The sequence below is a fragment of the Rattus norvegicus genome, chromosome 9 (genome assembly GCF_021556685.1).
Source record: "Rattus norvegicus strain SHRSP/BbbUtx chromosome 9, alternate assembly SHRSP_T2T, whole genome shotgun sequence".
NCBI lineage: Eukaryota > Metazoa > Chordata > Mammalia > Rodentia > Muridae > Rattus > Rattus norvegicus.
Window position 1 is genome coordinate 6,072,617 of NC_141542.1, and position 21,541 is coordinate 6,094,157.

The 21,541-nt window shown below is 50.5% G+C and overlaps 1 protein-coding gene and 1 pseudogene across 14 annotated transcripts in view; both read left to right on the forward strand.

Annotated features, from left to right (window-relative positions):
• Positions 1–141: 141 nt before the first annotated feature.
• On the forward strand, positions 142–462 carry Rps27l3 (ribosomal protein S27 like 3; annotated as a pseudogene).
• A 3,448-nt stretch (positions 463–3,910) lies between these two features.
• Kdm4b (lysine demethylase 4B) overlaps positions 3,911–21,541 on the forward strand; it is a 78,480-nt gene continuing 60,849 nt past the window's right edge. For 6 of the 14 annotated variants that reach the window (XM_087565043.1, XM_087565051.1, XM_087565045.1 and 3 more), the window contains exons 1-2: positions 3,916–4,085; positions 16,119–16,307. The gene's annotated coding sequence lies outside the window, so the exon portion shown is untranslated. Of the gene's footprint in view, positions 4,086–16,118; positions 16,308–21,541 lie in introns of all 14 variants that reach the window. The other 8 variants (XM_087565050.1, XM_087565052.1, XM_087565046.1 and 5 more) reach the window with 2 other exon arrangements.

Sequence of the window (21,541 nt, forward strand, 5' to 3'; positions counted from 1 at the left end):
GTAGGTTGGACAGAAGCTATAAACCTGAAGCACAGTGCACTTTAGATCCAGCCTTTGACTCATAGTTTGCTGGCCCCTATTGTAAATGTTCTGGAGGATTCTACAGTTGTACAGATAGCAGCACAGGTTTATATAAAACTAGATGTTCCTTTCCGGCAGTGATGACCTCCCTACGAGAACATGCCTCTTGCAAAGGATCTTCTTCATCCCTCTCCAGAAGAGGAGAAGAAGAAACACAAGAAAAAGCGCCTGGTGCAGAGCCCCAATTCCTACTTTATGGATGTGAAATGCCCAGGATGCTATAAAATCACCACGGTCTTTAGCCATACACAAACGGTAGTCTTGTGTGTTGGCTGCTCCACTGTCCTCCGTCAGCCTACAGGTGGAAAAGCAAGGCTGACAGAAGGATGCTCCTTCAGGAGGAAGCAGCACTGAAAGCCCCTGATTCAAGATGAGTGGGAACCAGGGGTTGGGGATTTAGCTCAGTGGTAGAGCGCTTGCCTAGCAAGCGCAAGGCCTTGGGTTCGGTCCCCAGCTCCGACAAAAAAGAAAAAAGAAAAAAAAAAAGATGAGTGGGAACCTTCCCAATAAACACATTTTGGATAAAACAAACAAAAACCAAACAAAACTAGATGTTTTGCAAGCACTGATTTGTGAGACCAGAATTCCTGGCACCCAGAAGTGGGAAGTTGCACCAGGTTCTTCTATGGCTCCTCATGTGCCTGCATTCTCTTCTGTACTGGGCAGTGCAAGTTGGAGAGGGTGGAGTTGGGAGGGTGAGCAGGGGCATGTCCCCCACCTACAGCATAAGGTTGCTAGATGGTTCAGAGATAAGCTTTGCTCAGAATGAGCTCTGGGGCGTCATCTGCGGTCTCAAGCCAAGGATGGGACTGCTTTAACTTTTTTTTTTTAAACATTTATGTGGGATTGGAGAGTTCAGAGCACCAGCTGCTCTTGTAAAAGACTTGGGTTTGATTCTCAGCACCCATGTGTTGACTCACATAGGTAACTCTAGTTTCAGAGCATTTGATGCCCCCTTCTGACCTCTGCAGGTACTGCACACAAGACCTTTACACATCTAAAAATTCTTCAAAAGTGTGTAACTTTTTGGAAGTTAGTTTTCATGGTGTGGATGGATGGGCTGTGGGGATGGAACATATGTTTTCATCTGGCTAAAAGTGCCTCTGTGTACATCATGGAGCCTCTCACCAATTACTGCCTTACTTTTTTAAAAACCCTGCATAGCTGAGTGAATGGGATATGCCTGTTAGCCTGTATTCGGTGGCTGAGGTAGGAGATCTTGACATCAAGGTTAGCCTGAACTATACAGTAGTGGACATGGGGGTACATGTCTCTAGAGAATTCTAGTACTTGAGAGGCAGAAGCAGGAGGATCTCTCTGAGTTCATGAAGCTAGCTGGTCTACAAAGTGAGTTCCAGGATAGCCAGGTCTGTTAAGAACCTTGTCTCGAAAAACCAAAACCACCCAAACACAATGGGGTATAGTTATGTCCTCAGCACACAATATCCCAGGTTGACCTGGACATCAGGGATTTGCCTGCCTCTACCTCCCCAGGGGTATACAACTAAGGGCATGGGCCACCATATCAAAGATGTTAGAAAATTTATGATTAGAAACCTAATCTTAGAAAATCATGTGAGTGGGTGCCTCCAAAGGTCGCAGGTGTTGGATCCCCTGGAGTTGGAGCTGGAGGTGGTTTTATGCCACTTGATATACGTGTTGGGATTTGAACTCAGGCCCTCTGGAAGAGCAATATGCAATCTTAACCATTAAGTGTCTACCACTGTGTAGACAGATGAGTCCTGAGAGCAGAGTAAATGTAATAAAATACACGCCTAAATTAAAAAACCTACCTGTTCTTCACACAGCTCGCCTGCTCTTGAAAATACAGTGGCAGTGACCACACAAGACTCCGTCCCTGTCCAGGCATGGAGGGCTAACAGGACTGATAGACATTGGAGTTCATACGCGTGTGTGTGTGTGTGTGTGTGTGTGTGTGTGTGTGTGTGTGTGTGCGCGCGCACGTGCGCCGCCCATAGAGGACTCTCCCTCAACCCCAAACACAGGTCATCTGTCTCTCCTGCCTATTCATTTTTTTTTTTTTTTTTATGATGGGAAGCTCTATTTTTTTTTAAAGACTTATTTTATTTATGAGTACACTGCTGGTCTCTTCTAAGAAGAGGGCATGGGATCCCATTCTCTGCAGCCCTTAAGGATTTATTTATTTTATGTTATGAGTACACTGTAGCTGTCAGACACACCAGAAGAGGGCCTCGGATTCCCATTATAGATGGTTGTGAGTCACCAGGTGGGTGTTGGGAATTGAACTCAGGACCTCTGGAAGAGCAGTCACTCTTAGCCACTGAATCTCTCTGGCCTTGCCTATTGTTTTTTTTGAGACAGGGTCTTATGTAGCCCTGACTGGCCTCCAGTTCAGATGATAGTGCAGCCCAGATTCCTCACTCAGCCTGCACTTTCTGAGTGAGGTGACGGCTATTCCTCTTACATCACACAATGAGAGAAATGGAAACAATTCAAGAGTCCAGTTTGGAATATGCATAACCTTGGGAGTTAATGAATTAACAAGAGACTAGGGGGTCGAACAAATATCTTGGGTGCACAAAGAACCTGCTCTTAGGAGGGTTTCTTAAAATAGAAGGATTTCTAGTCTGCCCCATAAAACAGGAACATTGTAACCCCTGCTTGCTCAAGTATAGAAGCATAATGATGCAGGGCCAGCAAGCTTGTTTGGATAAAGGAGCTTGCAGCCAAGCCTAACAACCTGAGTTTGATCCAGGGATCCAGATGACAGGAAAGTAAACTCTAGGGTTGCCCCCTGACCTGTAAAGGCATATACCCACACATATATGCAAAATAATAGAAATTTAAAGTTATAAATGCATATTGATGGGGATGATATAAGACCTTAAATGCTTCTGAGTGCAGGGTGACTGGCATGGAGATGGCTGTTTACCTTACATTGCACAATAAAGTCCAATGGAAACAATTGTGTGGAGCGGGGGCTTGGACACCTGTAGCTGGAATTTGGGTGCCCAGGCCTCCGCTGAGCAGGAAAGTAGGACCTAGGAAATTCTGAGAAGTAGACAATTGAATTTCCTCTTCCACCGAATTGTTGCAAAGTTTCCCGTGGGTACAGCTATCATCAGTTCATAGGAGGAGTCGGGGGAACCGAGGCCGGGTTGGTGACTTCCCCAGCTGAAGTCACGCACGTTTTAGGGAACTCATGAACGTCCAGGAAGGGCAAAATGGAGCGCTTTTGAAATTCACTTTACCCTTTTGCATAGCAGGTATCAAATTCTGGCTCCAGATCTTGAATCACCGGGTTTCGAACCACTTTCTCTCGGTGGCTCAGACCCAGCGCTGATGTTGTGCAGGAAATCACGTACTCAGCAGCCGCCCGATAACAAGGGTGGAGTCCGGAGCACACAAGACAGGATTGACATTTAGTCCCAACCATTCGGCACCCAGAGGCCGGTACTAAACACCAATCGGCGTTCTTCTCAGTGAGGTCCGGGAGAACGCACTTGTCAATCTGCGTGAGCTCCGGGCTAGCCTACACCTGATAGCAGTCGGGTTGGCTGTGTGCATCTTGACGGGCATGCTCTGCAGCCACTGAGAGCTGAGCCGGTCACCAGGCACGTGAGTGGGTGCCGGCGCGTCCTCGGGGTTGGACCAATGAAGAGAAGAAGTCGAGTGCCTGCGCCCGCCCCAGGTCGCGAAGGGCGGAGCCGCTAGGTGTTGATGAGGGGAGGGGCGGAGCTGTCAGCCACTACCAATTAGCGTGCGGGCGTGGGCTGACTGCCCAATGGCGGCCGAGTAGGAGCTGTCGCCCCGCCTCTGAAGCTTCTCCTCCCCGCCCCAAGCGCTTGCTGAGGGCTCGGCCGCGAGCGAGAGAACCAACGGAGGAGCGTAGAGACCAGGCGAAGATAGGAGCTGAGTGGCCCGGGCGGGCAAGCGAGCGAGGGCCGGCAGTGGCGACGCGAGACGGCTGGGCACGCGCAGCTCAACCTGCTGTCCACGCTCCGGGCCGCGCGTTGCGCCAGGTGAGTGTGCGATCGGCGGCGGCGCTCAGCAGCTTCCAGGCCCCTCTGGGGGGCCGCGCGGCCGCCATGCCTGCCCCAACGCCGCGCCTTGGGCCTGCCGCGCGCACTCCAGGCCGAGGCTTCGACTGCGGCCTACTTGGCTACGCGGGGTAGCGGGGTATGCGGAGCTTTTGTCCGTTCGGGCGAAGCTGCTGTTTGTTGATCGACAAAACGATTGTGTGCCTAGGAAAGGAGGATGTGTTTTTTTTTTTTTTTTTTGGAGGGGGGGCAATGGGGCCGGACAAAGGCGGGGCGGGGGCGGGGCGCCGCGTCCCCTTTCCAGGGCACAAAAGATGACAGCGTGGGTGGCCCGGTTCAGCCATCCCTTCAACAACCCAAAATTCTTAAAAATAAAAAACCCACTCCAAGTCTTTGCTTTCCCATCTTCCCCCCCTTTTGCATATTGGTTCCTATAAGTGGACACTGAAGCTGTCCCCTCCAAACACTCGTTCATCATGTCCTTACAAACTTGACCCCCGAATGTCCAAAGTCTGCAAATCACCATATAATCTGCATTTTTAAAAATGAAAATAAATAGTGCACATATCTGCTGTTGCAGTGGCAGTGGCAGCCTTCCCACCTTGCTTCTGTCCCCCGGTTTCTGCCTTCCAGCTCCCTTCTTTCTGTAAGCCATGAAATGTGCAGTTGTCTGTGTGCACACCCGTTCAGGGCATCCCGTCAGACAGGGAAGCTTGGCAAAGCTGGGGACAGCTGGGGGTGGCTTTCCTACTGCTCTGTCCTGGGGGCTCTTTTAGGGGCTTTGGTCAGCCTGCTGAGAGTATAAGGGATTCTGGTCCAGTGGAGTCCAGGATTGCAGATTTGATGCTGTAACTGGTACACTTTGGGCATCACCTTTCCTGGGTTTCCCCTTGTTCCATCTGGCTGACAGGTTGGGTGGTGGGGGTGGGGTGGAGGATGGGGAAGATTGGCATTGCTTTAATAATTAAGTAACACCTGGGGAAGTGTCTTGCAGGAGTTCCTGGTTTTTTCAACTATGGAGAGGATGGATCCTATAACATGTTTCAGAAAACAAGGAAGAGTGCATATCTTTCCCTGTGACCAAGTGGGATTTGCTCAGCCTGCAGCCTAGTGCCAGCACCTTCATAGATGCTGAGGATCTTGGTTGCAGAAGGTTGGGGGTTCCGGGATGTCTCTGTGTCCCATTAGTTGTATATCTGACAGTCCCCAGGCTGCTGACTGCACTGTCTCCAAACAGCTCCTGTCTCAAAATGGGTTCATTACATGGGTCCTCAGGGGCTCCCACCACTACCAGGAAAGGGCTAATCACTCTCTTTAATTCTCCAGTAATTGCTGCTTTCAGAGTCACCAGGAGGGTGTGTCTCCAGACTAGGCCAGCCTTTTTTTCCCACCCTGCTCTAGCTGTAACTAGTTTTCTTCTTCCCCTCTCTTTTTTTCCCAAGTCTTGTGGGTGCCCTGTATTTAAACTTGCAAGTCCCTTTGCAAGATGCTGGGTGAACTTTCATCCTCTCCCTGGGAGGGCAGGAAGCCTGAGGGAAGAGATTGGGTTGCACAGATTGTCATAAGGTGTTTTGATGTTTGGGGTGGAAATGTCCCTGTGCCAGGTGCTCTGTGTGCCTGTGCATATCCAGGTGCATCTGTGAGTGTGTGCGTTCTGAGCTGGGAATGTACAGATCTGAATGACAAATGAATTTCTAATCCTTTCCTCTCAGGGAGAGAGCTACTGAGGAGACAGCCTAGTACACAGAGGAGTGTCTGGAGACATAGTCACAGTCCTGTAGATATTTGTCCAGAGCCCGGCTTCTTCCCTGCCCCAGGGGCCCTTCGTTCTCCCTGCCTACCCAGCCCTTACCTAGGTTTCCTGCTCTTGTTTCTCTCCTCTGTTGGGCTCTGCTCCCACTCCTTCTCACATTATCCTGGGAGCCCCAGCACTGGGTAGCCATCTGTCTGTGTGCTACCTGATACCTGTGGGGAGTCAGCTACCTTGTCACATCACTCCAGGGGCTCCTTGGGAGTGCTGGGAAGAGCTGCTCTGGCTAGCCTAGTATCCACAAGACAGTGAGGCTGTGAGAGCACGAGCCTGTGTGTGCCTGACACACCGCACGTACGGGTGAGTGAGCTAAGAGGTAGAGGTGTGGGCTGTGGCATACTTTCTGATTGTTGTCTCAGGATCTGAAGGAAGGGTGGAGGGTTCAGCACCTGGTGGCCTTGGGCTTGTCTCCTACTCCAGAAACAAGATTAGAGGTACCAGTCTGCCCAAGCCTCCTGGGAACAGGGGACAGGGAGTAGACTATAGCAGATGGCCTGCCTCTAGAGAGGCCTGTCCCTGCAGGGCCTGTGTGTGTGGGGGTGGGGGGGGAGCAGGGACTAGGCTCTGCTTGCCTTCCTTGGAGTTCCGGCTATGGTGGAACCCCAGAGGTCTGGATGGAGATCCCACCTGCAGGCAGGCGCCCTTCCTGCTCTGTCCAGCATCCTGACTCTTTTTCCATCTGTAGAGTTGGCACCTAGCCAGCTCCTGCCCTCAGGTGCCCTTGAGTATCAAGGGCTAGGGGCCAGGAGCTTTCTGTTCGGCACCACTGTTCTCACTGGCTCAGTTCACTGTGACCAGGCCACCCCTGGGGTGGGTGTTCATTGTACTCGGTGTGCAGCTGCTCCTTACCCACACCTTGCTGGGACCTCACTTTCAGTCCTCAGTCTGCCTTCAGCGACCAGTGGTTCTGTTTGCTCCTGCACTCTACTGGTCCCTTATCTCCAGTCCGGGCCTGTGTTTGTACAGACAGGATCTGCCTACGAACATCCTTGGCACCTCATAACCATCCCGTGTAGGTCCCACCATGACTGTCTTGGCTCCATAGAGGCGACACTGATACCCTCCCCATTGCTACACCCTGTCCTGTTGCTTTGATGAACTTGTTACTTATCTACTTCAGTTGAGTCATTTCTTTAATCTTGGCCTTCTCCTCCACAATAATGTCCCAGAAGTCGTGGGGTGTTCCTGTGCTGGCAGGTTCAGAGAGAGTGACAAGGACCCAGTGACTAGCTAAGCCTTAAATTAGTATCCACTCTGGCAGGTCATGATGGTGAACCAAGAGGTCTTGGCTCCATTCCAATACCACAAAAACAGTTTCAAAGTTGTGAATTGATTTTTAAAAAAGAAGTCTCAGATGGGTTGAGTTTCTGTTCACCCCTACTGGGTGTGGTCTGCTCTAGGACCCTCCTCTTGGCTGGATAAGTTGTTTGGGGCTCTGTCATTCTTCTGTCTGCTATTCCCTTCACTGTGGGGATAGGAGAGCATGAGACATCACTACCCAAACCACTCCAGAAAAGTAAAGTCTACTAAAAAACAAAGCCCAGGGCTGGGGCTGAGTGGACAGAGTGTGCACCTCAGCCCTCGCTTTCTTCCCCAGCACCATGTAAACTGTGTATGAATCCCAGCACTCAGGAGGTGGAGGCAGGAGGATGGCAAGTTTTAGATTAGTGTCTATATATTCTACTTTGTCTTGAAACAGCAACAAAACCATGGCTGGGGAGAGGGCTTAGTAGATAGGAGCTGCTGCTGTGCAAGCACACATGTGAGTTCAAATATCTGTACTGACATAAGAGCTGGCCATAGCCAGGTGTGTCTGCAGCCCCAGTACAGAGGTGGAGACAGAAGGGCCGCAGTCCAGCTCCCTGAGGAGCTGCCAGTCTAAGTGTGGTAAGCCCCAGTCAGCAGAGGCCAAGAAAATGAGACAAGGGTGATGGAGGACACCTATGTTGACCTCTAGCCTCCAACACACACATACCAAAAACTCAGCCACAAAGAAATAAGACCAGGGCAAGGGTTTGCATCCCAGCACCAGATAGATGCCTGGGTGAGAGCTTGTGTCTGCCACAATCCTGTTTTGTTCATTTCCTCAGATTTACAGGTGTTTACCCACTGAGATATATCCGTAGCCCTGAGAGATCCTCCTGTGTCCCCTTCCATGGTATTGGGATTGCCGGCTTGCTCAGTCGTGCCTGGCTTGTACAGCAAGCACTTTTCCTGGGCATCCCGGTTCAGGCTGTTCCTCTTACTGGAGTGCCAGGCTGGTTGTCCTTGAATATCGGACAAAGAATAAGTTTGTAAGCCAGGCTGTGGTTGCTGCCCTCCTGGCTCTCAGATACAGAAGGGAGCGTGGCAAACTTGGGCTTTTATTTACGGGCCCATCTGAGTGGCAGCTGTGTGTCTGTATGTGCTGCAGGTGGGACTTCAGGGTGGACTCCAGCCTCAGTGCCTTTCCAGAGAAGCTCCAGGCACTGGGCCCTTTGCTGCTTATGCCTGCCCAGTCGACGGTGTGGGGTGTGGAGCCAGATGATCCTTGCAAGCGGAGAGGCCATGGGGCACTGGGTCTCTGGGGTTATTTCTGACCACAGAGCCAGCAGAAGCCTCCCTGGGTGTGGAATGTGTCAGGTACCTCTAAGCATGGTAGGATAGAAGAGGCAGCTGGGACTGGGGAGCCCAGTGGGTCTCAATAGCTCCCTTAAACTCCTGTGTCCTCTCCATGAGATTTCTTTATACTCTCTTCTGTTAGAGAGCCAGTCATAAGGGGTCCTCGCATGCTACCTTCTCAGGGAGGGTGTGGGCAGAGAAATGGGCCATACTGCTTCAGGAGCAGTACCCCAAGAATTTAAACACCCTTCTTAGGGGTCATCAGTAGCCTTGGGGGGGCCTAGAAAGGTTTCCCACTATCCTTCCAGGCTGCTGCTGGAGCCACAGCATCTTGGTCCCTGTCTGTTAGATGTCCCAAGCTAGAGACCAGTGGCCTCACTCAGTGCAGGGAACCTTTCTGGTGCTCTGATTCTGTCCTGTGGCTCCCTGCCAGATGATGGCCTGCAGCTGGCTGGCATGATGAGCCTGGAGGGGACTCAGTTGGGGTGGTATGCTCTTCTGGCTCCCTCTATAGTCGGGCTTACTGTGCCTGGGGCAGGCGCAGCAGCAGCCAGTGACCCAGAGCCTGATTTGCACAGGTTGTCCTGGCACCTCTGGCAACCAGACCGGGGATAGCTGTGTTTGGGGGACCATCGTTGGGGTCACACCTGTCCTGGGTGGTGATAGGCATAGGAAGGAGGAAGAGACGTTGGGTCAGGCCTAGGAGACCCTTGGAGGCAGGCAGGGAGGAGGAGTTCTAGGCTGTGGAGGTGTCTCTGTGTTTCTCTGGGATTCTCTAGCACCAGAGACCCATGGGGGTGGGCATTGGGTTTCTCTCAGGAGCCCTGTAGTCATAGTACAGAGAGATCTGCCAGGTGCATGAAAGGGACCCTTTTGTGGCCATATCTGGCATTTCTGGATCACTTTCTACTAATAAGACCCTTCTGTGGACCCAGCAAGCTCTGGCCTCTGTCACATGCAGGCCCTGTCTGGTCATCAGGGTTACAGGCCCAGCCTGTGTTACTTTGGGAAATGATTAGTTTTGGATTTAAATATTCTTTATAACGTTTCTTGTAGGGTGTGGGGCATGTGCCACAGTTGCACATGCAGAAGTCTGGGGTCAGGTTTGGCAGCAAGTGCCTTTACCTGCAAAGTACTCTCGCAGACCCCATATTTCTGAGCCACAGTAGAAGGTGACAGCAGAGCTGGTGAGCCGGCCTCAGTGTGAGCTACCCTCAGTCACTACATCGGTTACCCGCAGGTGTCCTAGTCCTTGCCTGCCTTCACTTTGGATTTAATTGTTATTGTTGTTGTTGGTGATTGTTACTATTATTTATTTTGGTTTTTCAAGACAGCATTTCTCTGCAGCCCTGGTTGTCCTATAGCTCATTTTGTAAACCAAGCTGGTCTTAAATTTACAAAGATACTCCTGCCTCCGCTACCTGAGTGCTGGGATCAAATTTATACACCAGCACCACTCAGCCAGGCCTTTACTTTAAAAATAAAAAAAAAAATTCGTATTCATTTCATGGGCATTTTGCCTGTGTGTGTGTGTGTGTTTGTGCAATGCCTGTTGATGCCAGAAGAGGGGGTCAGATTCCCTGGAGCTGGAGTTACCGAACCACCGTGGTAGCGTCGGATATTGAGGCTGGGTCCTTTGCAAGGGCCTCCAGTGCTCTAACCACTGAGCCATTCGTCAGGCCCACTATTGGGCTTACTTAGGGAGCACAGGGAGGGGAGCAGTGCCTGTGGCACAGATGAGGGAAGGCATCGCAGTGCCTGTGAAGCTGAGTTCTCTGTCTTCATCTGCCACACCTGTGGCCTGAGCATGGCTCCAGTTACTTAGCTATAAAACAGCTTCCTAGAGGAATGGAAGGTATAGATCAAGGGTGAGTGCTTACCCAGTACACCAGACCTCAGGATTGTTCCCCCAAGCCCCAGAAAGGATGGTATGAAAACCAACTGCAGAGCTGACGATATGCTCAGCAGATAAAGGGGCCTGACCAGGACCCACAGGGAAGGAGAGAACCAGCCCCATTAGTGGTTTTCATGCTTTCACATGCATGACTTCCCCAAAAAATAAATAATAAAAATAAATTGTAAAAATTTATAATATACTAAAAACATTTTAAAATGAGCCGCAGGGCTAGAGAGATGACTCAGGGGTTAAAAGCACTGACTGCTCTTCCAGAGGTCCTGAGTTCAATTCCCAGCAATGGCTCACAACCATCTGTAATGGGATCTGATGTCCTCTTCTGGTGTGTCTGAAGACAGTGACAGTATACTCATGTACATAAATAAATAAATCTTTAAAAAAATGAGCTGCAGAGTTGTGTCCGAAGATGGGTCCCCATGTGTCAGGCCAGGTGCTGGGATGTTAGCATGGGGTTGGGGGTGGGGAAAAGGGGCACCAGAGAGTGCTGATGGGTCCTTCAGGGCACTGCCCCTGCACTGGGTGTCCTGAAGATGATGTGGGCAGAGGTAGTCAGGGGCAGAGACTCCCAAGCACAGACAGACCACACATGTAAAAATCCTGAGGCTGAGCTCCCAGAGCAAAAGAAGGAGCCATTATGCTCAAGGTTCACAGACTGGTACTGTCAGCCTTAGGGTATGTCTTTTGGACAGCCCCTGTGATAGGCAGAAGAACCCTTAGCACCTCTGGGGAGCCTGAGACTTCTCTGCTCCCATTGTGGCTGTGGTAACCTTTGTATCATGCCCTGTGCTACCTCAGGACAGAGTCTGGTAGGGCCTGATAGCTCTGGAGGGGAGGGGAGAGAAGGATAAGCATTCTCCCTGGGACAGGTCACCACACCTCTCTAAGCCTCAGCAGCTTGTCTGATCATGTAGGCCTCCCTAAAGTTTTATATGTGCAGGTACATGTGGAGGCTGGAGGATATATTAGGAATGTCCCTCACTTGTTCTCTACCTTGTCTTGGGAGGCAGGGTCTCACTGAGACTGGAGCTTGCTGTCATGGCTACTGGCCAGAGAGAGCCCCACACATTCTTCACCTCCCCAGTGCTGCCATCATAGGCTTCACCTTGTTCCAGCTTTCTCTCTGGGAGCTGGGGTGGAGTCCAGTCCTTACACTCTGAGGCTCTGGCTCATGTGTGCAGACATGCATGTACACATGCACACATGTCTCTAAGCACAACAGATTTGCTCTCTCACAACTCCTGTTCCTGTCCTTCTGGAACACTTTTAGTGTTGTAGAGTAGCCATTTCCATTATCCCTTCCTGTCTACCCCTTCCTCCCAGCCCCTGCTAGACGCAGACCAAAGCTTTCATGTGTTAGATTTGCCTGCCGTGGGTGTTTGAGTACAGTCTGGTTGTGTGGTGGGCCATGGATGTGAAGGGCTTGGAGCTGGTGATGAGGATGAGGATCCTATGGCCTTCTGTCTTCACAAAGCCCTTTCTTCTGCGTGTAGATGTGTGACAGTACCCATGTTTTGTGCTGTGGCAGGCTGCAGGATTGCACCGAGGTGTGTGGCGCTAATCATAACTTTCATAAAGCATATCCCTGTTGTCATGTTTTCTGTGACTGGGGATGAGATCACATGGCCGGTCTCTCCCACTGGCTTGATGTTATCAAGGTTTGTTCACTATGGGTCAGAGCCCTGTTCCTGTTTATGGCTGAGTAATATTCTTTGGAAGGCATGGACCCATTATACATCTGTGTGTCTTTGATGGACATCTTAGTTTTTGAGTTTCTGGCTGTTGTGAACATGTGTGAGTTTATGCAGATATGTGTGTGTTCGTTTTTTAAAATTCATTTTGATTTTATTTTATGTGCATTGGTATAAGGATATCAGGTCTCTTGGAACTGGAGTTACAGTTGTGAGCTGCCATGTGGGATGCCAGAAATTGAACCTGGGTCCTAAGCCATCTCTCCAGCTCTGTGTGTTCATTTTTGCTGTGCTCAGTATGTGTTCCAGAGTGGCTGCCCCACTATCCATGCCTCGGCAGTGTGCGATACTTTCAGTTTTGGCGGGGTCTCATGGTTAAGCCTAGAGATCCCAACCCTTTTGCCTTGCTCAGTGTCCGCTCCTGGAATCCTGTTGCCTGGCTGTTCTCTCCTGTTGAGCTGGGTGCTGCATTGTGTCCTGAGCCCCCACAGGGTGTGTCCTAGGGTAAGGGACCTCTGAAGTGGGAATCCCTGGGCTGTCAGCCTTTCCTACCCAGCTCATGACAGTCTCTGACAGCACATCATATGGGGCACCATCATATGGTGACTTCTACTGTGACACTTCATGGAGTACATGCTTCTCCAGCTCTGAGACCTGCCTAGTGAGATGAGAGTGCCAATGGCCTCCTCCCTTCACAGTGTTCCCACCCGCTAACACTGTTGTCTCCATGCCCCCCACACCTCCATTGCTGTGTGGCCTTGGGCAAGCCATGTCCTGACTGTGTTTCCTTCACCATCTGGGATAGTATAGTGATGGTGCCCCACTGCTTCAGATGGCTATGGTGTGGCAGCACATTAGTGTCTGTGTGTGTATACATGCACATGTGTGTCCATGCATGTCCACATGTCCATGTATATGTGCATGTTTATGTGTTGTGTGAATATGTGTGCATGTGTCCATGCCTATGTGGACTACGTGTCCCTGACTTATCTTGATAGGTGCCTTGCCCCAGTAGGCCCTCAGTCATACCATAAGGTGGAGGTCGGGCAAGTGAAGAGACCTGTCCCAGGCCACTGGGCTCAGGGAAGCCCTGGGATGGCAGGGGCATCCAGCTCCATCTTTGGTCCTCCAGCCACACCTCCAGCAGGCTGTGGTTCCAGAAGGCAGCCCTGCCACAGGTAACTTAGTTCCCTGCCCTGCCCTAGCACTGGCTTACTTCTTTATTTTATTATTTTTATTTGTTTATTTTCACTTTTAGTGTACTTATTATGTGTGTATACACAAGTATGTGTGGGTCTGTATGTCACATACTTTGTCTGTAGAGGGAGTCACTTTTCTCCTTCCACCACAGGGGGCCTGGGGTTTGAGGCAGGTGCTAGCCATTCTTATGTTTGTCCCTGGCAAGTCATCCCGGCCTGATTGGTGTTATTTAAGACACGGATTATTTGCCTGAGTGAGTGTGTGTGACCAAGAGTGTTTGTGCTCAATCATTTGTGTTTGTGGTGAGGTCAGTGTGCAGACGTGTGCTCCCACTCATTTTCTCTGCCTTATTCTCTGTGATAAGGCTTCAACACTAGTAGTAGCAAGGGAAGAGGGTTCTGGAAAGGCTCCCAGGTGTCTTTCCTGAGGCCCCCACATGGGGGCATTCTGGGGATGCCTAAGATCTTTCCCTTTGCCCTTTGAACCATCTCAGGCACCTGTGGGCTGAGTCCTCTCTCCAGGCTGGACCGAGTTGTCAGATGTATCACCTCTAGCACTGACAGGCTCCATCTTTGCTCTGTGGTAGTCTGTTAGTACAAAGAGAATCCAGGGTTTAAGTGGGCAACTTCCTGTCATTCCTTTTCACTGGGAACAGCCCTTAAGAATCTGTGAAGGCTTGATGAGGTCAGGCAGGTAGGGAAGAGAAATGTCACTGTGTCCTCATAGTGTTGGTGCAGACATTCTGGAGTGGGACTGTTCTGCTTGGTGACATGAACTCCAATTAGAGGTTCTACTCTGTTCCTTGAGGGAGATATTTGAGCTGTGAGAGCTCACTACTGGTCCCCTCTGGGAAAGCTGTAAAGAGAGAAGGGCATCTCGTGGCATTGCTCTGTGCCTATCTGTTATCTGCCTTCCATTCTGAGGCACAACACAGTTTCTCCCCCCCTGGGTTGTTGTTGATTTCCCCTCCTCTGCTGACAGCATGGTGTTCATGGCTCTTGAACCACAGTGCTCTTAGCACATCCTCGTATGCCACCCTGTGGTGGATTCCTGATGCTTCTCCCAGGAGCTTAGCTGTGTGTTGTCTGCCTCGGGTGTTGTCTGCCTCAGGCTGTCATTGATTCTAGACCCTGGTCAATATTGCAAGGCCTGTGCACACTGCAAGTACAGGCGTGGGACAGTGTTTAGTTTCAAACTGAAGGACATGTCTGTATGTATAGCTAATCTGGATGAACATCCTATGTATCCACTTATCTTTTCTTCCATCCATCCACCCATCCACCCACCCACCCACCCACCCATTTGTCCACCTACCATATCCCCCTCTTGCCCTCTTCCCAGCAGCAGTATTGTCAGTTTACACCAAGGCCTACAGTTTCCATGCACTGTCCCTTAGACCTCTCAGCTCCTGTGACAAGCTTCCTCTGTTGACAGTAAGACCCACCCTCTGTACCAAAGGAGCTGCATCTTACACATTTGTCTTGGGGTGCATGGCTCAGGCTGTTGTGCAAGTTTTGTGGTCCTGTCCCCTGCCATGGCTGTGCCTTTCAGTTGAAATAAAGTCTTTTCTTTGTCCTCTTCCTGTCTGAGTAGGGACCTCACTGGTTTCAATTTCTGCTTGCCGATGCCTTTGGGACATGGAAAGTGAACAAGGCTCATTGTTGGGTCTGTCTGTGCATGGTGTGAACGTCACTGGCCTTCCCTCCACCTCCCATGTCTCACAGTCTCTGTGGAGCCCACAGGCCAGCCTCTGTGCAGCCAGTATCTTATGCTCAGCCTCTGTCCCTAGTTTCTGCAGTGCCACCTTGCTGCACCTTGCTCCCCATGTGCTGGAAGAGACATTTCCACCTTGTCAGCTGCTTCAAAGGTCCCTCTTGTTAGCCTTCTGGGGCCCTGGGTCCACATGCCATTCCCCATGTCGCCTGCAGGATGTGCTGTTCTTGCTCACAGTTTCAACTTCCTGAGCTGAGTAAGGCCATCTTTCTGTACTTCCAAAGAAGTTGGGTTTTGCCATTCACTCATTTTCTAGGGGAGTTTTGACATTTCTCCCAACTTTCATTTGACTTCTTTTTTTTTTTTTTTAAGAAAAAGGCTTATTTATTTATTTATTATATACAGGTACACTGTAGCTGTCTTCAGACACACCAGAAGAGGGCATCAGATCTCATTACAGGTGATTGTGAGCCACCATGTGGTTGCTGGGATTTGAACTCAGGACCCCTGGAAGAGCAATCAGTGCTCTTAACCACTGAGCCATCTCTCCAGCCCTAATTTCGCTTTTTAAAAAAGTGCATTTGGTTTTTTCTTTACTTCTGTGTGTGTATGAGGGCGGTCCTCCTCAGTATGTGTGGGAGCTCAGGGAACAGTCTTCAGGCCTCCGTCTCTCTTCCCACCATACAGGACCCCAAGGTATAGCCTCAAGCACCTTTACCTGCTGAACTGTTTTAGCATTTAATTAAATTATGTGTGTATGAGTGCAGTGCTTGTGGAGACCAGAGAGGGCATCAGAACCCAGAGCTGGAGCCATCTGCCATGGTGCTGGGGACTGAGGATACCTCTGAAGGAGCAGCCAGTGTGCTTAGCTCTCCAACTTTAATTTCCTTCCTTCCTTCCTTTCTGTTTTTTTTTTTTTCCCCCAGACAGGGTCTCACTGTGTATCCCTGGCCTATTCTGTTCTTGGCCTATGCTGAGCTTGAACTCACAGTATTCTGTCTGCATCTGTTCCTCAGTTCTGGGATTAAAGATGTATGCCACCATGCTTGACAGTTTTAAAATTTGATTTTTGCTATTTTTTGAGACAGAGTCTGGCCTTGTAGCCTCGGATGGCCTTAAACTCATAAATGCCCTGCTTTCGCCCTTGAGAACAAAGATGACAAGCACTCACTGTCCTGAGCTGGTCCTCGGTCCTCTTATGCTCCACTTTCCAGTTCTGTGATACATCCTGCAGCACCAGTACGATTGACTTCAAGAGAAAAAGCAGTTCTGGGCTGGTAAGCGGGCTCAGTGGGTAAGGCTCACATGACCCAGTGGCTGCTGCCATGCCTCTGCACGTGCTGTCTGTCCTCTGACTGCCACACGTGGGCACTCACATACAAGATGAGCAAATGGAAATGCTATGAATGTTCCCATCTGCACTCACGCTCGTCCTCACAGCAGCTTCATCTACTCCACTGAGGTGCTTGTCCATGGTAGGCCTGGTCACCTGCCCCTCAGGCCTGTGTGCCACTCCTCTATGGCTGTGCAGTTCCCATTGTTCCCAGGTGACAGGTGATCATTATGGGTTAGACTACAGCAGTAACATCAGAATTCAGGGAGTGGGGCTGTGGACAAATAACTGTGTCCTTCTGGAAAATAATGACTGTACTGTTGGGGTATTCTTGAGCTCTCCTAGGGAATGTAGAGAGGCTCCTGGGCATCCCCCTGTGCCAGGGTCTTGCCTGTGGCAGAAGCCAGTGCCTGGCTGCTTCTGCCATCTGTAGCTACCCTGTTGTCAAACTTTGGCCTCACATCCATCCTCCATTGGCTTAAAGCCCTGGACCTCGGGACTCTGGGTGTCTTTACTGTTGTCATGCCCTGGGTCTTTAGGCATATCTGAAGTCTATCTCTAGTAATGACGGGTTGTAATGGTGTGTCTAAGGGTTCTGCTGCCTGGTTCCTGGCACTGTGGCCAGCCTTGCCTTGTCCCTCTGCTTGACAGTATCCCCACCATGCCCTGGGCCAGCCTCTGTGTCTCCTTGTAACACCTCCTGCTACCTTTCTGGAGGGGTTGGGTTTCTGGGTTTCTTGTCACAACACACTGGAGGCTATTGGCAAGCCTGTGTGGCCTGTTCCAGGTCATCTCTGTCTTGACCTGTCTGGATAGAGAGTTGGTGTTGGGAAGGCTGCAGGGGGGTTCCTAGTGTTGCCCCCTTGAACCACTTGCCTGGTACCTATGTGATCATATCAGCCAAGGCTCTTTTGAGAGCCCTCAGGCTGTGGCCTTGTGCTAATGATACCTCAAGGATGCTGGGAAGAGACACATCTCCTGATGGGAGCTCACTGTGGGGACAGAGTGTGGCTCTAGTCCCTGCTTCCTGTTCCTGCACCTGTCTGGGTCTGAGAGGGGTCTGCAGCCACACAGGGAACTCCTCCTTATGGCAGCTGTGTCCTGCTTGGGTTGCTATTTTAGGGACTTGGGCTGGGGAGAAGTGAGGAGTCATATGAAGTATGGGCTGTTGTCTAAATAGGCTGCAGGTGGTGGCTTTCTGTGGCCCCTTGGTCTCCCTGGTGGCTGGCTTGGGACACCCTGATGGATAGAGTCATCCTGCTGTGGTAGAGTTGCTGCTGAAGACCTTCTAGGATTTTGCTTGGAGAACAGGGCTTATACAAGAGCCCTGTGATGTACAGGAGCTGTGATGCTGAACAGTGGCCGTCTGCTCAAGCTGGTCAGCTCTGCTTTACAGCTCTCTCAGGACCACAGTAGAGTCTATGCCTAGTGCCAGGTCAAGAGCAGGCACTCCGTCCAGTGCAAATGCCTCATTGCTGTATGTTGGCAGCTGCTTCTGTTGGCTTCAGATGTCCCTGAGGAAGTGTCCGGTCAGATCCTTGCCTGACTTCCCATGGCTTTTCTTTGAGTAGCAAGGTCTGTATGTTCTAAATGCTGGTCCCTTTTCTTGTAGCTGAGTGGTAAGGTGGTAAGGACTTCTTTTTCCTCCTCTTTCTCTCTCTCTCTTTCTTTCTTTCTTTCCTTCCTTCTTTCTTTCTTTCTTTCTTTCTTTCTTTCTTTCTTTCTTTCTTTCTTTCTTTCTTTCTTTCTTTCTTTTTTTTTCAGAGCTGGGGACCGAACCCAGGGCCTTGTGCTTGCTAAGGCAAGCGCTCTACCACTGAGCTAAATCCCCAACCCCGTAAGGACTTATATGTTGTGAATGCTTGCCCCTTTTCTTGTTGTCGAGTGGTAGGTATCTCAGGCTTTCAATTGCTGTGATGAAACACTATGACCAAAACAAGTTGGGAAGGAAAGGGTTTGGGGGCTTATACTTCACTAGATTGTAGTCTATCACTGAAGGAACTTGAATAGGGCAGGAGTCTGGAGGCAGGAGTTGATGCAGAGATCATGAAGGGTGCTGTTTACTGGTTTGCTCCCCATGGTTTGTTCAGCCTGCATAGAACCCAAGACCACCAGTCCAGGGATGACCCCACCCACAGTGCACTGGACCGTCCAACATCAAATCACTAATTAAGAAAATGGCTACAGGCTTGCCTACAGTTAGATTTTCTGGAGGCATTTTCTCAGTTGAGGCTCTGTCCTCTCTGATGACTCTAGCTTGTGTCAGGTGGACATGAAACTAGCCAGAACAAAGGTGAGCTCTTTGTATATTCTAGATACTGGTCCCTTGTCTTCTTGTTGTTGAATGATGAAGACTCTTTTTAGAACTCTGGTCTTCTGGGACCTGTGGCTCTCAGGTATTTCCTAGGCTGCCTCTCTTGTATCGTGGCAGCCTTTGAGTCCAGAGGATGTGCATGTCTCCTTTTGCCCCTTGTCTGAGAGTCACCTGCTTCAAGGCCACAACTACTCTTAGGGTTGATGGCTGATTTTAAAATTTGGAGGGGTTGGGGATTTAGCTCAGTGGTAGAGCACTTGCCTAGAAAGCGCAAGGCCCTGGGTTCGGTCCCCAGTTCCGAAAAAAAGAAAAAAAAATTTTGGTCTGCACAGATTTAGAATTAATTTTGGGTGTGATGTGAATCAGGGTCTACATTCATTCTTTTCTTTTCTTTTTTTTTTTTTTTTTTCTTTTTTTCAGAGCTGGGGACTGAACCCAGGGCCTTGTGCTTGCTAGGCAAGTGCTCTACCACTGAGCTAAATCCCCAACCCCATTCATTCTTTTCTATGTAGATTGTAGGAACTTCTCTTGAACAAAACCCCACCCTCTCCCCATTGGGTGGGTCTAGCCTTAGCACAGATCTTCAGTGGGTCTATTTAGGAATCTGAACTCTGGTAGCTCTTGCATTGTAGCTCTCACTTAGCCAGGGCCAGGTCTCTTATTGCTGGAGGTGCTAGGGCTGGAACCCATGGCTGCCCCAGCCACCTCCCACTCATACTTGTTTAGTTCTTGGAACTTTGCTATCCCGAGCTGTCTGACACCATTTTCTGCTGGGCTGGTGATCAGCAAGCTCCTATCTCCATAGACACACACCTCTACCTCCACTCCCCACACTTACCACTCCCTTACCCCCTCTGGCAGCTCAGTGCTGCCCTTTACCTGGCTGCTGGGATTTGAATTCAAGTCCTGTGCAGCAAGCACTCTCACCCACTGAGCTATCTCTCCAGCCCTTCTGTTGGCTTCTCTGTTCTTTCAGACAGAAAGTTGTGGGTTGGTACTGTGCAACTTGGTACTCAGCCTGCCCAGAAGCAGAGTGGGAGACAGCCGGGGCAAGGTCAGGAACCCCAGGGACAGGGCAGTCTCCAGACAGCAAAGAAGGAGGAGGGGATGGGGTGCCTTGCTGGTGCTGGGCTTGGGAAGACTAGCCCAGGGGATTCTGAAGGCATGGTGACAGTGGGGGTGGGTTGTGGCAGGGCCTGGGGTGCTGGGAAGGAAGTTTTCAGCCTGTCACTACTTAGGAGGTGCATGGGGGGGGGGGTTGGGGATTTAGCTCAGTGGTAGAGCGCTTGCCTAGGAAGCGCAAGGCCCTGGGTTCGGTCCCCAGCTCCAAAAAAAAAAAAAAAAAAAAAAAAAAAAAGAAAGAAAGAAAAAAGAAAAGAAAAGAAAAGGAGGTGCATGGGGGAAGAGGGGATGGGCCGTGTTGGGCAAGGCTGAGCATCCGAGCACTGGTAAAGGCAGCTAGAGCCCTGAACAGTTGTGACAGGAGCACAGGTGGGGCCATAAAGGGTGCACATTGGTAACCTCAGCCGTAGGCTCCAGTCACAAGGTACGAGTGCCACAGTGGCACTTCTCTTCTCCAAGTCCTGAGCATTGGAGTCCCTGTGCACTAAATGGTGACGTACTGGTGGGACTGCACTGACCTAACTCTAGAGGTCAGGGGCTTAAAACGAGCAGGCACTTTGTGCTTTTGAGGCCAGGTGTAGCCCAGACTTAGTGTGTAGCTGAGGCTGGCCTCAGGTCCTGCCCTCCTCTTCCACAGGCATATGCCATCACACTTGGCTAAACGTGAAATCAGAAACTATCTGAGGCTTCTCTGTTGTTACTCGACTGCTGTCAGCTCTCACTATGCTAATTCACAGTGGGGCAACAGAGAGTCAGGGACAGCCTACATGTTGTTGAGCAATGGCAGTGCTGGACAGGGCTGTGCTGGACTAGACAGGTAGGGGGCTGCAACCATGCAGCCTAGGCACAAGCTCTCATCTGCACCCTGCACACTGCTGCTGCTGGAGGTGCCTGACAGGAAGCATCCTGCCTGCTTTCTTGAGCCTGGGTCATCTGGCCACCTCAGCCCCCTAGAATCTCATGGAACCCCCAGGTAAGTGCCAGGCGCAGGGAAACAGGTTGGCTGGCCTGAGTGCGGAGCCTAGGTTGGGTCTGGTGAGGCCTGGTGGGTTGTGGGGTGGAGTCTGTGCTCCTATGCTGTGTATCAGTGGTGACTGAGGCACTCTCAGCACTGGTAACTGGGGACTGTTATACTGATGTGGACTGCAGCTCAGGACACCTGTGGGCTGTGGGCTGTGGGACCTGTCTCCTTTAGCCACCACCAGCAAGAAGTTGGAATCAGGACTGGGGGTGGTGTCTCCAGAAATGGTAGTAACTTTTTTTTTTTTAAAGATTTTATTGGGGTTGGGGATTTAGCTCAGTGGTAGAGCGCTTGCCTAGGAAGCGCAAGGCCCTGGGTTCGGTCCCCAGCTCCGGAAAAAAAAAAAAAAAAGAAAAAAAAAAGATTTTATTTATTTATGTATGTGAGTACACTGTCACTATCTTTAGGCACACCAGAGGAGGGCATCAGATCCTATTACAGATGGCTGTGAGCCACCATGTGGTTGCTGGGATTCGTACTCGGGACCTCTGGAAGAGCAGTCAGTGCTCTTAACTGCTGAGCCATTCTCCAGCCCCGATGGTAACTTTTGAAGCACCTTATAAACACTGGACATAAGCCATGTGGGGTGATGCACTCCTTTAATCCCAGAGGCAGATAGATCTCTCTGAGTTTGAGGCCAGACTGGGCTACTTAGTGAGTTCTAGGATGTAGTGTGTCTTGGAAAAAAAAAAAAAAAACACAACAGTATAACCCTAGTGGA